Below are 15241 nucleotides of genomic sequence, written 5' to 3'. Positions count from 1 at the left end.
ACGTCACATCTGCCCCGTTTAAACCAGCGTCCAATGGTCAGGCAGAGAGAGCAGTGCAAACCATCAAACAATGCTTGAAGAGGGTAACTGAAGGCTCACTGCAGACTCGCCTATCCCAAGTCCTGCTTAGCTACCACAAGAGACCCCACTCACTCACTGGAATCCCACCCGCTGAACAGCTCATGAAAAGAGCACTTAAGACAAAGCTCTCGTTAGTTCACCCTGATCTACATGAACAGGTAGAGAGCAGGCGGCTTCAACAAAGTGCATACCATGATAGTGCAAATGTGTCACGTGAGATTGAAATCAATGATCCTGTATTTGTATTAAATTATGGACAAGGTCCCAAGTGGCTTCCCGGCACTGTCGTGGCCAAAGAGGGGAGCAGGGTGTTTCGGATCAAACTTTCAAATGGACTCATTCACCGGAAACACTTGGACCAAATCAAACTCAGATTCACGACTCTCCTGAGCAACCCACCTTGGACCCTACCTTTTTTGATCCCCCAAAATACACACCAGTGGCAACCAGCACCATGGTTGACCACGAAGCAAAACCCATCATCCACAGCAGCCCTGCAGGGCCCAACACACCAGGCAGCCCAACAAGGCCAGCTGCACAGCAGCCCAGCGAGGGCCCAACAAATGATTCAATATCAGCTTTCACACCGAGCCGATCAACCAGGGCAAGAAGGGCCCCAGATCGACTCACATTGTAAATAGTTACACTATTGACTTTGAGGAGGGAATGTTGTTATATATGTGGACTTGTATTTACTCTACAGCTACCAGAGGGCTCATCCCCTGGAGTCCCAAGGGATCCCATAATCCCTTGGGAACACAGGTATTTAAGGAGGCTTCACAGGTTGGAGAGGCACTCTGGAGACCTGCAATAAAAGACTAAAGTCACACTTTACTTTGAGCTCAGTGTTCAGTCTGACTCTTTCGCCATAACACAACAGTTATGATCTGAAATTAACTCGCTGTTGAAAGATGAGGTGCTGTTCCCCGAGCTTACGTTGATCTTCATTGGAACAGTGGAGGAGGCAGAGGACAGAGTGGGAGTGGAGTGGAGAATTAAAGCGACAGGCGACCGGAAGCTCGGTGTCACGCTTCCAACGAAAGGTCATCGGCTGGAAACATTAACTCTGTTTCTCTCCCCACAGTTTCTGCCTGAACTGCTGAATATTTCCAACATTTTCTGTTTCTTAAATGATGCCCAGGGTATTTACCTCTGTTAATCTCTCCGGGTGTCTTGTGTGAAGAATTTCCTGCTAATGGTCTCAAAATTACCTTTTATTATTTAGAACCTGCGTACTCCTGCAATTTCAGGTTAACTTTTTCTATACCCTCAACAATTTTAGATACAGGTGCAGCATCGAGAATCCGGAGTTCCGGAATCCAGGCCCACTGACTCTGCCGACCTCGGGGCCCCGCCTCACCACCGCTCACCTCACCGCCACTGCCCTTACCTCGAGGCCTCCTCGCCGGCCCGCTGACCTACTCGGCGGGATTGCCCGACATGAATAGCTCATCGGCGGGGCCCTGCCCGACGACCTCTCCCTCAGCGGGGCTGCATAGCCCGAACAGCTCCTTGGCGGGGGTTCTGCCGAGGAGCTGGTCAGGTGGGCCGGTGAGGAGGCCCAAGGTAACGACAGCGGCGGTGGAGCAAGCGGGGCAAATCCAGGAGGCAAAAAGAGAAGGTGGTGGGGTACAAATGGTAGATTGTAGCGCATTATAGAGTTGTTCCGATTTCTTCTGCAGATCTCGATTGGTTTGAATGCTTTCCTCAAGCTGTTGCCATAGCAACTGAACGGCTGTCAGCTCCATCTGCAAGGCTTGGATGCGGCTGAACAGAAATATAGTAAAGAAGCAGCGTCATGGGAAACAAAAAGAACAAGAACTAAACCGAGCTTCTCATACAGGTGCAGCGTTCCCCTTGGGCTCAGGCGTTTCCGGATTCGTGACGTCAGAAAGCAAATCGAAAGTCCGGAATGGCCTCGGTCCCGAGGGTTCCGGATTTTAAGCGCTGCACTAATATCCCTAGAAAATCAGACTCTTTCTGTCTGGGTTGAAAAACCCATATTTCTCTGCTTGTATTTCTGACACTCGAGATCCATCTCGTGGCTCTTCCCTGCACTGCCTCCAGTTCTTGAACATCTCCCTCATGTCATGCCAACCAGAACTGGACACAGTACTCAAGATGCTGTGAGACCAGAGAACTGGACAGTTTGGTCACTACGTCCACTGGTTTGTATTGTATTTGTATTGTTTTGACTATGTAGTTCAACATTAGACTGACTTTGTCGATTGCTGCTCTGATTTAGTTGGATATGTTCAGTGTTGAGTCTACGAAGGTCTCTTTCCGGTTCAACCATAGCTATTTCAATGCTATTCATGAAGTACGCAGATTGTAATTTCTGAACTACCTCTTCCAATTCCACTCGAGGACATAACCATAAAATCAGAACCATGCCATTCAGGAGAGAAGTTTGGAAATACTTCTTCACGCAAAGGATAGAAGTAGTATGGAACTCTTCCCCCACAAAAAGCAGTAGCTGATAGCTCAATTAATCACTAAGTCTGAGATCATTAAGTTTTTGCTGAACAAGGGTATAAAAGGATATAGAGCCAAGGCAAGTGGATGGAGTTAAGATACAGATCAGCCATGATCTCACTGAATGGCGGAGGGACTGACTGGCCTACTCCTGTTCCAATGTTCACTGTCCCTCCTAGTTTGGGATCAACGGCAAATTTTATCACTTTCTACTAATTTTTTGAATCCAAGTCATTGATATGAATTATAAACTGCAGACGTCGCAACACTGAGCCCTAAGGCACCCACTTGATGTGAACTGGGTGGGAAAGAAGAAAGCGAGAATGCAAAGCAGATGTGGAGAGAGAAAGAGAACACGAGCAAGAGGGGACAGAGACAGAATGTGAATCTGAAAGGGATGAGGGAGAGAAAGAGAATGCCCTATTTGACCCTGAGCTGAGCTTCCAACCCCATATCCTCTCCATCACAGAGACCACCTACTTCCATTTCTGTATTATCGCCTGTCATCTGCTACTGAAACCCTCATCCGTGCTTTTGTTACCTCCAGACTCGACTATTCCAATACTCTCCTGGCTGCCCTCCCATCTTCGACCCGCCATAAACTTGAGCTCATCCAAAACTCTGCTACCTGCATCCTAACTCGCACCGAGTCTTATTCACCCATCACTCCTGTGTTCATTGACCTACATTGGCTCCTGGTCCACAATACCTCGATTTTAAAATTCTCATCCTCGTGTTCAAATTCCTCCAAGGTCTCGCTCCTCATCTCTGTAACCTCCACCAGCCCGAGTGCCATTAGCGGATAGATGTGGTGAACCTGAGTTTGATGCCATCATCATGGATGGGAAAAGCCTTGGGACAGGAGCTGTTGCTGCTGTCAGAAACATAGCTGATCCAACCAAGCTTGCTCAACTGGTTATGGAACAGGTAGAATTTACTCCTAAAATATAGCAATTCTATAACATAGCTTTTTCCACCCCTGAACATCAGGACTAGGCAACATTCAGAGGCCGTGTAACCTACAATCTTTGTAGGAGCAAATAAATATCCCAAATAATTTGTGAGTCGAGCAACTTCTACAGCTATCACTGAGTACATTTTACAAATAACAGTCCTGGAGTCTGTTGGAGGAAATCGTAGATGAGCTTCCCATGTTTTACCGGCCATATTGGGACTCAGTTTAAGGTGAGCAATATAAAACCAGGTTGAGCACCAATGATTGCCACTCCTGGCGGGTGAGGCTTTGTATTGGGACCTTGCATTGGTAAAATTTCCCCTTTAGTTCATTACATTTCACCATATAACAGTAACTACACTTTAACAGTACTTCATTGGTTGCGAAGCACTTTGGGATGTCCTGAGGTTGTGAATAATGTGATGTATGTAGCACACAAATCACTGACTCCACACGGTCTGGTGTTGATCTTGGTCCTTTATTGAACAGCTCCAGAGTGCTCCACATGTGTGGTGGACAGCCTTTTATACTGCCTCGTGCAGGTACTTTCAGGTCTCCCACTACAGCGCCCTCTGTGGTACACCATTGTACTTATCATACATTTAATGTACCAGAGCAATATACAACATCACTGTCCCCCCAGTTCAAAAAGCTGTGGCTTGAATCTCCTAAATCGAAAAACGCATTAGCCCATTGGTAATATTGGTCACGGATCCACGTCACTGAATTTAAACACAGTGACCATTCAGCATTGAAATATTAACTCTTGTCATAATTCGCAATTCATGTCCATAATTTTAAACACAGTGACCACCCAGCATTAAAATATTATTTCTTGTCATAAATCCATCCTCCTACATTCACATGGCACACTTAGACTCGCTCTAGCCTTACAAAAGTCCAAAAGTCTTTATGTGGGGACCGCAGTGGTGTGAGGCCCTTTTAAGACGCCCGGGAGCATTTCCCTTTTAAGACGCCATCTTGTGGCTCCCACGAGGCTTCCATTGGGCGCCGCCATCTTAAGTGTTCAGCTGGCCGAGAAAGAAGAAGAAGAAACACGGAAGGAGGGAAAGGGAAACACAGAAGGTGGGGAGAGGGAATTGGGGAAAGGTTTCAGGCATTTGTCCACGATCCTCTTCCTCTGCTGGACTTACTCGATGCTGGCATTCTCAAACTTGGCGCAGCGTTTCGTTAGCAGATGGAGGAACAACAAACATCAGCGGCAGTGCCAGTTTGCTTGCTGCCGTGCCTGCAGCCTCCGCTCCCACCGTGACCGCCACCATCGCGGCGCTGCCGCCGCCCGACTGTTCTGCTACGTGGGTCCCCCGGCCACCAATGGACCGCAGCGCCCCGCCGGCCTGCACCCCAGCAATGGGCTGCACCTGTAACCTTGGGTGGAGGCTGAGGCTGCAGGATTGCTTGGGGCCAGGAGTTCTGGGCTGCTGCTGCAGCTCCAGCTCGGTTGGCGCTGCCCTTTGGAAACCCGGGGAGCAGCAGTCTGTGGAGGAGTGAAGTAGTCTTCCCAGCTCCCACGGACTTTTCCCTATCCATCTTCTGCCGAGGAGTGTTGGCCCATCGCCTGCAATGACCCATAAAGGTAAACCGTGCGTCTCGCCCCGTGAGATACCTGCACATCCGCTCTGCCGATAACAGGCATCAGTTCCTTGGTGTAAGTACGCAGCTTTGCCGTGACTGGGACCAGCTTGGGTCGTGCAGCTGGGTTACCCCACAGTTTATCAAAAGTTCTCTGACTCATCAACGACCCGATCCTGTATCCACTTCCATACTCACTGGGACTCCATCAATTTTCACTTCCATTATCACTGGGGTCGAATCGTCAGTGCACGTATACAGTCCCAATACCTCATCATCTTCTGCCTGCTCCTCACTGAACAGTGGATCATCCCCCATCTCCTCAGCCACATGGTGAGTCCGATTTCTTTTACACACACGCTGAAGGTGGCCTCTCGTGTGGCAGGTGTTGCACGTATACTCCGCAAACCTGCACCGGTGAGCCCCATGGCTTCCTCTGCAGCGCCAGCATGGTGCTGCTTGATTGGCCCCCCTCAGCAGACTCTGAGTTCCAGGACCCCGAGGTCCGTGCTCTCTGCCCTGAACAGAGCCACGTTCTGCAGTTTTGTCCGTGGTGGGCGCTATCCTGTGGACAGTGCCTGCCGGGTTCGAGACTGTGTGGATCATCTGCTTGGTGCTGCACGTCGAGGTCATATATGACCAGCTGATGGTGATGGCCTTTGTCAGGGTGACTGTGGGTTCCGTGGATAGCAGCTTGTGAAGGAGGCCCTCATGGCCGATCCCCATGACGAAAACGTCCCGCAGCGCCTCGTCAAGGTGTGCCCCAAAATCACACGGCGCCGCGAGTCTCCTGAGGTCCGCAGCATATTTGGTGACATCCTGGCCCTCGGGTCTGCAGTGATGGTAAAATTTGTATCTGGCCATGAAGATGCTCTCCTTCGGTTTCAACTGGTCACGAATGAGTGCGACCAGCTCCTCATATGACTTGTCCCTGGCACTCCCGGGTGCCAGCAAATCCCTGACGAGACAATAAACCTCATCGCCACAACTGGAAAGCAATATCGCCTTACGCTTCTCTCAGTGTGTTTGCGTCCTCCATCAGATCGTTTGCTGTGAAGTAGTGCTCGAGCCTTTCCGTAAAGGCCTCCCAATCATTGCCCACGGTAAAATCCTATAGCGAGCCCAGAGTAGCCATGGTCGCGTGGAATTCGTCCGCTTCCTCGTTGCCAATGTGGTGTATGTAGCACACAAATCACTGACTCCACACGGTCTGGTGTTGATCTAACTGCTGTGACCTTGGTCCTTTATTGAACAGCTCCAGAGTGCTCCACAGGTGTGGTGGACAGCCTTTTATACTGCCTCATGCAGGTACTTTCAGGTCTCCCACCACAGTGCCCTCTGTGGTGCACCATTGTACTTATCGTACATTATAGTACCAGAGCAATACACAACAAAAAGTATTCAATAAACGTGGGGATTTATTTCTCGGGATATAGGATTCAAAAGTAGTGAAGTTATGTTAAACTTGTATACGACCCTGGTTAGGCAGCACTTAGAGTACTGTGGACAGTTCAAGTCTCCATACTATAAAAAGGACATAGAAGCACTGGAGAAAGTGCAAAAAAGATTTACAGGGATGATACCAAAACTGAAAGATTACAGCTATTGGGGAAGACTGAATAGGTTGGGGCTTTCTTCTTTAAAAAAGGGAGGACTTAGAGGTGACCTGATAGAGATCTTCAGATTATTGATAGGTTGGACGAGGTAGAAGTTGGGAGAATGTTTCCACTTACGGGAGTATCCAAAACTAGGGGCCATAAATAGACGATAGTTATACTAAATCCAATAGTGAAATAAGGAGAAATATCTTTACACAGAGAATGGTTAGAATGTGGAAGTCGCTACCACAAGAAGTGGTTGAGGGAAATAGCTTAGATGCTTTCAAAAGGAAATTAGATGAGTGTAGACGGGAATAGAAAGATACGCTGAAAGGCTGAGATGAGGCAGATGAAATGGGAGAAGACTAGTGTGGAGTATAAACACCAGCACTGATTAGTTGGGCCGAATGGCCTGTTTCTGTGTTGTATATTCTATATGATTCTATGTAACCCTCCAAGATCTTTGCATTCCTCCAACTCTGGCTTCGCGTGCACCCCCACTTCCTTCGTCTCACCATAGACGGCCATGCCTTCAGCTGCCTAGGTTCCAATTTTTGGAAAACCTCTCTGTCTCTCTCGCCACCTTTAAGATGCTCCTTAAAACCTCTTTACCAAGTTTTTGGCCACTTGTCCTAATGTTTCCTTCTTTGGTTCGGTGTCAATTTTGGTCTGATTCGACTCCTGTGAAGCATCATGGGATGTTTTACTACGTTGTTGTTGTTAAATCCGAAAGAGAGAATCCAGAAAAGATGACAGCACAAATCGTGGGAGGGGGGAAATGAGAGAAGAGCAAGCGCGCAAACCTAAGAGGAAGGTGGAGAGAACTAAGAGGCTAAGCGAAACAGAAGGAAGGAGACAGAAAAAAAACGAGAAAGGACGGAGGATAGAGAAAGAAGGGAACGAGAGAGGACACAAGGGAATGAGAGAATAATAATACAGGGAATGAGAAACGACACAAGGGAATGAGAGAGAAGGACACAGGGAATGAGAGGAACCAGTGGATGTGATGTATTTGGATTTCCAGAAGGCATTCGAAGGTACTACATAAAAGGTTACTGCACAAAGATAACAGTTCACGGGGTTGGGAATAATATATTAGCATTAATAGAGGATTGGCTAATAGAAAACAGAGAGTGAGGATAAATGGGTAATTTTTTGGTTGGCAAACAGTAACTAGTGAGGTGCTGCAGGGATCGGTGCTGGGGCCTCAACTATTTACGATCTATATTAATAACTTGGATGAAGGGACCGAGTGTAATGTAGCCAAGTTTGCTGATGATACAAAGATGGGTGGGAAAGCAAAATGTGAGGAGGACAAGAAATCTGCAAAAGGATATAGACAGGTTAAGTGAGTGGGAAAAAATTTGGCAGATGGAGTATAATGTAGGTAGATGTGAGGTTATCCAAAATAAAAAACAAAATTATAATTTAAATGAAGAAAAATTGCAACGTGCTGCAGTACAGAGGGACCTGGGGGTGCTTGTGCATGAAATACAAAAAGTTAGTATGCAAGTACAGCAAGTAAGGCAAATGGAATGTTGGCCTTTATTGCAAGGGGGATAGAGTATAAAAGCAGAGAAGTCCTGCTTCAACTGTACAGGGCATTGGTGAAGGCACACCTGGAGTACTGTGTGCAATTTTGGTCTCCGTATTTAAGGAAGGATATACTTGCATTGGAGGCTGTTCAGAGAAGATTCACTAGGTTGATTCCGGAGATGAGGGGGTTGACTTATGAAGATAGGTTGAGTAGGTTGGGACGATACTCATTGGAGTTCAGAAGAACGAGAGGTGATCTTATCAAAACATATAAAATAATGAGCGGGCTCGACAAGTTGGATGCAAAGAAGATATTTCCACTCATTGGTGAAACTAAAACTAGGGGGCATAGTCTCAGAAGAAGGGGCTGCCCATTTAAAACTGAGATGAGGAGGAATTTCTTCTCTCAGAAGGTTGTAAATCTGTGGAATTCTCTGCTCTAGAGAGCTGTGGAGACTGAGTCATTGAATATATTTAAGGCAGAGCTAGACAGATTTTTGAGCGATAAGGGAGTAAAGGGTTATGGGGAGAGGGCAGGGAAGTGGAGCTGAATCCATGATCAGATCAGCCATGATCTTATTAAATGGCGGAGCAGGCTCGAGGGGTCAAATGGCCTACTCCTGCTCCTATTTCTTGTGTTCTTGTGAGAGAGAACAAAGGGAATGAGAGAGAAGGACACAAAGGTAAATGCAGTGAAGACAAAGGAGAGATGGAGTAGAGAGAAACAAACAGCCGGAAAGGAGCAGAGAGGGAGAGAAAGGATAGAGTGAGACAGAATGGACGCCGAAGAGACAGAGATAGAAAAAGGGGGGATAGTGTCACACACATAGAAAGAGGAGAATTTGAGAGACACAGACAGAAGGGAAGGAACAGAAACAGAGAGAGATTGGAGAGAGTAGACACATAAAAGGGAAGGATGTGAAAGAGATGGAAGAGAATAAGCAGAAGGAAAAAACAGAAGAGACAGAGAAAGACAAACAGCAGGAAAGGAGCAAAACAAGCAAAGAGAAAGACACAGAGGGACAGTTGTAAAAATCATATAGAAGGAAAGGAGGCAAGAGTGAGGTGAGGAACTGAAAGTGACAGGGAGAAGAGGGAGATACATAAAAGAGAAAGTACAAGAGGTACAGAATGGAAGGTAGGGAGATAATTATTTTCAGTCTTACCAGTATCCCTGTCTTTTGTTACATCGATGTAAGAGACAGTTTTTTTTTTGGGGGGGGGGGGGGGGGAAGGGGTTGACTGTAAAAAAAGTTTAAGAACTATTGTTTCTGTATATTTAGAACACACATTTGTTGTGTGTTTAAAAGGGAGATGCAAGATTGGACTTTGTGTATAACGGTCTAAAATACTGCCACCTTGTGGACAGGAAGCAGCAAGGGCGGTGAAATACAAGTCATCTGTTAAACATGTCTTGTGTGTATACATTGCAATCTACTGCGTGATGTACAGAACATTACAAATAACATCACAGTAACACATTCCTCGTCTGCACAATTAATAAGGCTACCTTTACCTCAACTGGAATCCCCCTACAAGGAAGTAACTGACCATTGTAGCTTCTGAACAACAAATTCATATCTCTTGCTAATCATCTCAGAAGTCAACTTTTGCTAACTGTTTGTCAAGAGCTCAGTCCTAATCCCTAAAGCAACCCCTTCCCCAATGTTGAACATGGTGCCCAGTTGTCAGTTTGTCACAAAGTGAAAAGCAAGCCGTTGCCCGTTTTGTTTGGTTATCAAAACAAAACCTGTGGCCTAGAAATTGGATAAGGCCCGAAAACAGGCAGGGGAATTAACCAACACTATTTGCCTACCCGTTCTAAGTGGTGCAGGCAGCACACAAAATTCATGCTGCCTGCTCCTTTACCTGATTGCAGCGCTGATCTCAGCGCTAAACACACTGCTTATTGGTTTAGTACTCAACCGGAGGTCGGGGGGTGGGGATGGTGATTATCGGGTGCAGTCTACTGGCCAATAACCCTCTAGTACTTAAAGGGGAGGTGCTTTGTTGTAGAAGCATCTCATTGTCAGTTGAAAGCAACAGCCGAGCGAAAAGGCAAAACGATTTTCTGATGCGGCACTGGAGATCTTGGTACTGGGGCTCCAATGACGACAGGACTTCCTATACCCGCATGGAGGCAGGAGGCTTTCAAGGTTGAACAGCAGAAGGATGTGTGAGGAGATTGTTCAAGCCATCACTGTGACGGAGTGTTGTCCCCAGGACCTGGATTTAGTGCCGCAAAACGTTTAATTATCTCACACGAGTGGTCACTGTGAGTGAATGAATCATCAAATGCCACATCCCACCATCTGCCCCAGTAACCTCTGACACTGCTCAATGCACCACTCCCCCATCATTCACCTACCAACAATCTCTAGCAATCACCATTCATACCTCACAATCATAGCTTCGTTTTACCCTCATTCACTTAGCACTGCTGAAAAACTCACATCCACATCTCACACTGCCAGCTATTCAACCATGGCAGGCACATCACCCAAATACATTGCACCACATTCACTGACACACTTCTCTTCCTCTTGCATGCAAAGGTGGTTCGTAGCCGTAAAGAACAGCAGCAGACAGCCAAGCAAAGACTGAGAACCTAACTGACCTGGAGGAAGATGTGTTCGACATAATTGGAGGGGCTGTGACTGAGTCCGTGGCGAGCAAAGTGAAAAGCATCGCTGATGATGACCATATGCTCATATCTAATCCTTTTTCTTACATCCCACTTCCCCCTCATCTGCAATCTCTTCTCACTTACCAGCTGCTAATGGTGTATGCATGGATATCTTGTTATCTGCCCCCTCCCCTCACCACAACTCATCCCTTGTGCCTTTCTCCTTTCAGATACCCAAGAACTCCAACTTGGCCAGCCTGTCCCTGAAGCTGAGGAAGAAACTGATGGAGGAGAAGACGACGACACACCGCCACTACATCTGACACTCGCAGACACCGGTTCTGGAAATGGCAGTGCGCGTACTTTAGAGGTAGTATAGAGGCAAGGTCTGCACGAAGTGAGTCACCGGGCATGAGTGGGTTGCAACCAGGCCAGAGGGAAAAGGGCAGCTCAGGGGCCAGCTCTCCGGAGGGCGAGTTCGTGCACAGGTTCTGCTGCACAGGGCTCGGATGATGACCTCGATGGAGCGGCCTTTAGAAGAAGGGTGATGGGCCTGCATATTGCTTGGTGCAATGGCAAGCCTGCCTGGGAGCCTGTTGTCTTGTCACTGTCAAGGAGCATGGAGGATACCGGCTCTAACATTGCACGGGGCTTTGCGCAGAGCTTGGAGCCCATGATTTCCAGGGTGGAAATGAGGGGCAACTCCATTAGAGCACTTGTGGACACAAAGATGATGCTGGTTGTGATGGGCGATCTTGCAGCTTCCATTGCAGCGCTGGTGGAAGTGACCCAACGCCCGACTGCTGCAGTGGAAGCTCAGACTGCTCTCCTGCAGTCTCAGCTGGCTGCCACACTAGCTCAGGCTGCTGCCATCATGGCTGGCTTTGTTTATCAGTGTGTAAAGGGGCTTGCAGCAGACCAGCAATCTGAGGCACCGCCCTGGGGGAGTGGCAGTGGCTCCGTGGAGCACGACCTTGCTGTCCTCGCTCAGGATGACAGCATTCCTACTCCCACCACTGCCACTCCGCCAGTGCCCTTTGCTGCCCGTCATCCAGCCAGCCCAGACTGCTGCTGCTCACGCCCAGATGGTGACATCTACACCCAGAGCTGCTCGAGGTCATCCTGAAAGGCCATCTGCTGTCTCCCCCACTGAAAGTCAGCAGCCTTCCATCAGTCATGCTGCAGCCACTGAGGTAGCAATTCATAGGAGCAGGTGAGTAGGAAAAGACACATGAAAGACAGGCACGAAGGGAATGCACAAGGGTGATTAGTTGACATTGTTCTTTTGATTTAAATTTGATAATTTTATAAACTATATTTGGAATATGTGTTTTGTGATGGGTCTCATTTCAGCTTTGTGCCCAGGAAAACACTGTGATATTCCATGAGAGGGGTGGTATGTTGGGGAAGTGGGAAGCGATGGCGATCTGGGATTTCATTCACTGGAACTGGAGTCCAATGAGGCATTCACAGACAGCCCATCCGGAACAGGAATCTGTTGCCTACCTTCTCTTCTTCACTATCCATCGTAACAGCAGAAACACATTACTGGTTGGTTGCAAACCTGTGACTCATCCTTTCACACTCTCCAACTGTAACCTGAATAGTACAGTAACTACAAGCTAAATAAGCTGCACTCAAACCAATAATTAAACAATTAAAAGCATTAATTACTAACAGTAATATAAAGACTGCACTGACAATTATTACTAATCACATTTACAAAACAACAGCCTGGCATTATGTTGCTGAAAAGAGCCCCACATATTTGGATGAAGCCTACGGTTTCTAGACAGCTCAATGGGTAAGCACACCGGCCAGTACAATACTGACCATGCTGATTAGAAAGACCACACGATTGATCTCCAAAGTGGGCTGAGTTAACTGATCCCAGCTCAAGTAGCAGGAGAGGCTGCACTTCACAAACGCCCTTGGTCTAGGAAGGGGGCAAATAAACCCAGGGTTACCCCTCCTGAATGCTGATTCCTGCTGTTAGTGGAGGTGTATGAATGTATGGCAAGAGCAGGATGTGGACATCCTGCCAACAACTGAACAACTGGTTCACCTCCCACCAGGGTGCAAGTCAGACAGAGTGAACCCAAAGCCAGTCTGCGTGACCTGATCCTGCCTGCATTTCTTTGCATTGGTTCTACATACCCCCACACACAGACAGGCAGGCCTGGTCAATGAGGAGTACTGAGAATCAGACACACTGACCTCCACCGGCCGATCCTTACACTGGAATTCCTGTGGAGTAGAGCTCAGCACTGGGAACAGAGTCTGGAGAAATGTACCCTCATGTTCCTGAATCTCTCCTCGCTCCAAAAACACACATCGAATTGTCTCTTGACATACACCACTTCACTGACCTTCACTGGTAACTTTCCTGACAACAAGTGCCTTGTGTAAAAACAAACTTCTTCCTAAGTTTACTGCTTATATCTATCTTCTTAATTGTCGTAGAATTTCACTTCCTGACAATTCAGTGGACCAATGCACTGCAGTACCAGGCTGCCTCACTCACTGGTCTATCACAATAAATACAAACCATGACATGGATACTTCATGTCCCGAATATCTACTCAAACATCAACACATAATCCATAATAACCAGCATCACTATTCCAGTCTAAATAGGATGTACAAGACAATAAATATTAGTTTATAAAAGACAGACTTGCATTTATATAGCGCGTTTCACAAGTTCAGGACGTCTCAAAGTGTTTTACCGCCAATGAAGTACTTTTGAAGTGTCATCATCATAGGCAGTCCCTCGAAACAAGGATGACTTGCTTCCACGCCAAAAAAGGATGAGTTCACAGGTGTTCACAATGAAGGACCTAGTATTCCAGATCCTGAACTACATCCTGAAGGGTGGAAGATGCCTGTGTGTGGATTTTTTTTTAAACATGTGGTGGCCGTTGCACACCAGCTTGACCCAGAAGCTAGGTCTTGGTCCAGTGGCAAGGATACCCAAGACGACTGGAGACCTGCTCTGCTGCACAGACCTAGTGCGCACACATATCGCAGTGTGGGCTGGCCCGTGTTGCCCCTGGGCCCCTGGCCCTGAACTCACGCCTCTCCTGGGCCCCGATCACATCCCTCCACAGTCTCTCGCCACTCCTGCTGTATCTGCCCACGCTCCAATCACCAACCTGGACCTTGGTGACGTCACTCTTCGCTGCCATCGCTCTCCTGCACCAGCTCGTGCTGCTTCCTGAAGTGGCCTCCACGCTGCTCCCAGGCCGCCCACCTCCGCTCCTTTTATGGCCCCGACCTGCCGCTGGTATTCTCACGCAGGTCGGGGCCTCCAAGCTGCAATCCAGAACAGGATTGGACTCAATGGCATGGCATTCAACACATGAAGAATGGCAGCTTGGGCGAGTACCAGAGGATGGCCAGCACTAATGGTTTTTGAAGTGTAGTCACTGTTGTAATGTAGGAATTGCAGCAATCAATTTCTATATTACACAGTTGATCTATTAACTCCAATTTTCAGTGATGTGCAAATAAAACTTTTGCCAGCCCAGTGACTTTGTAGGACCCAGAGTCAGTGAGCAATATACTCCTACTGAATAATAATTCCTTCAGATCAATACAGAAAGTATTCTATGCTCAATACGTTTTCACAGGTAAGCAACATTAATTTTTCAAATGTGGCTGTCAGTGTAACTAAAAATAACATACAAAAGGAACTCTCCATTAGTTTCCTCAAAGCCACAGGTTTCTTCTTAAAATGTCAGCTTTCCCAATCAAAATCATTGTTCCTCCAACCCATTGAAATCTATGGAACTCAAAACTACTCTGTAATCTCCAAACTCCAAGGATTTACTCTTTATAGAGATATCTGCTAGGAGCCCTAGTACCAACATGTGCAACCTCAATGAGAAAACATGGAATAAGGAAAGGCCAGTTGGCTTGTGAGCTAGTTCCACGACAACACTCCCAACTAGGATCTCTATGCAACTCACTACGTTTCTTCAGGTAAGCCTCCACGTATATGAAATTTCTCCTCAGCCTTCAAGTAAAAATCTAGAATATTAATACACCCCATACTTCCAACTCTTGACTATTGTGTTTTTCAGGTGATTTATCTCCAGTCATAGAATTGTATAGAAGGAGGCCATTCGGCCCATCATGTCTGTGTCGGCTCTATCGAAGTCCAAGTCCCACTCCCCCTCTCTTTCCCCATATCCCCACATTTTTTTCTCCTTCAATTATTTATCTAATTCCCTTTTGAAAGCGACTATTGAATCTGTATCCACCACCCTATCAGGCAGTGCATTCTAAATCCTAACCACTTGTTGCATAAAAAAGTTTTTCCTCATGTCATCTCTGGTTCTTTTGCCAATCACCTTAAATCTCATTATCGACCTG

At 47.1% G+C, this 15241-nt stretch overlaps 1 protein-coding gene across 23 annotated transcripts in view; it reads right to left on the bottom strand.

The window, feature by feature from the left end:
• Positions 1-15241, bottom strand: part of rims1a (regulating synaptic membrane exocytosis 1a) — a 908397-nt gene that overhangs the window by 590816 nt on the left and 302340 nt on the right. The window contains exon 1 of one of the 23 annotated variants that reach the window (XM_070884763.1): positions 14020-14085. The exons of the other annotated variants lie outside the window; for them this stretch is intronic. The gene's annotated coding sequence lies outside the window, so the exon portion shown is untranslated. Of the gene's footprint in view, positions 1-14019; positions 14086-15241 lie in introns of those variants that run through there. 23 annotated transcript variants of the gene reach the window in all.

This window comes from Pristiophorus japonicus, chromosome 7 (assembly GCF_044704955.1).
Source record: "Pristiophorus japonicus isolate sPriJap1 chromosome 7, sPriJap1.hap1, whole genome shotgun sequence".
In the NCBI taxonomy this organism is placed as follows: domain Eukaryota; kingdom Metazoa; phylum Chordata; class Chondrichthyes; family Pristiophoridae; genus Pristiophorus; species Pristiophorus japonicus.
Note: the sequence above shows the minus strand (reverse complement) of the source record. Positions and strands in the feature narration are given on the sequence as shown.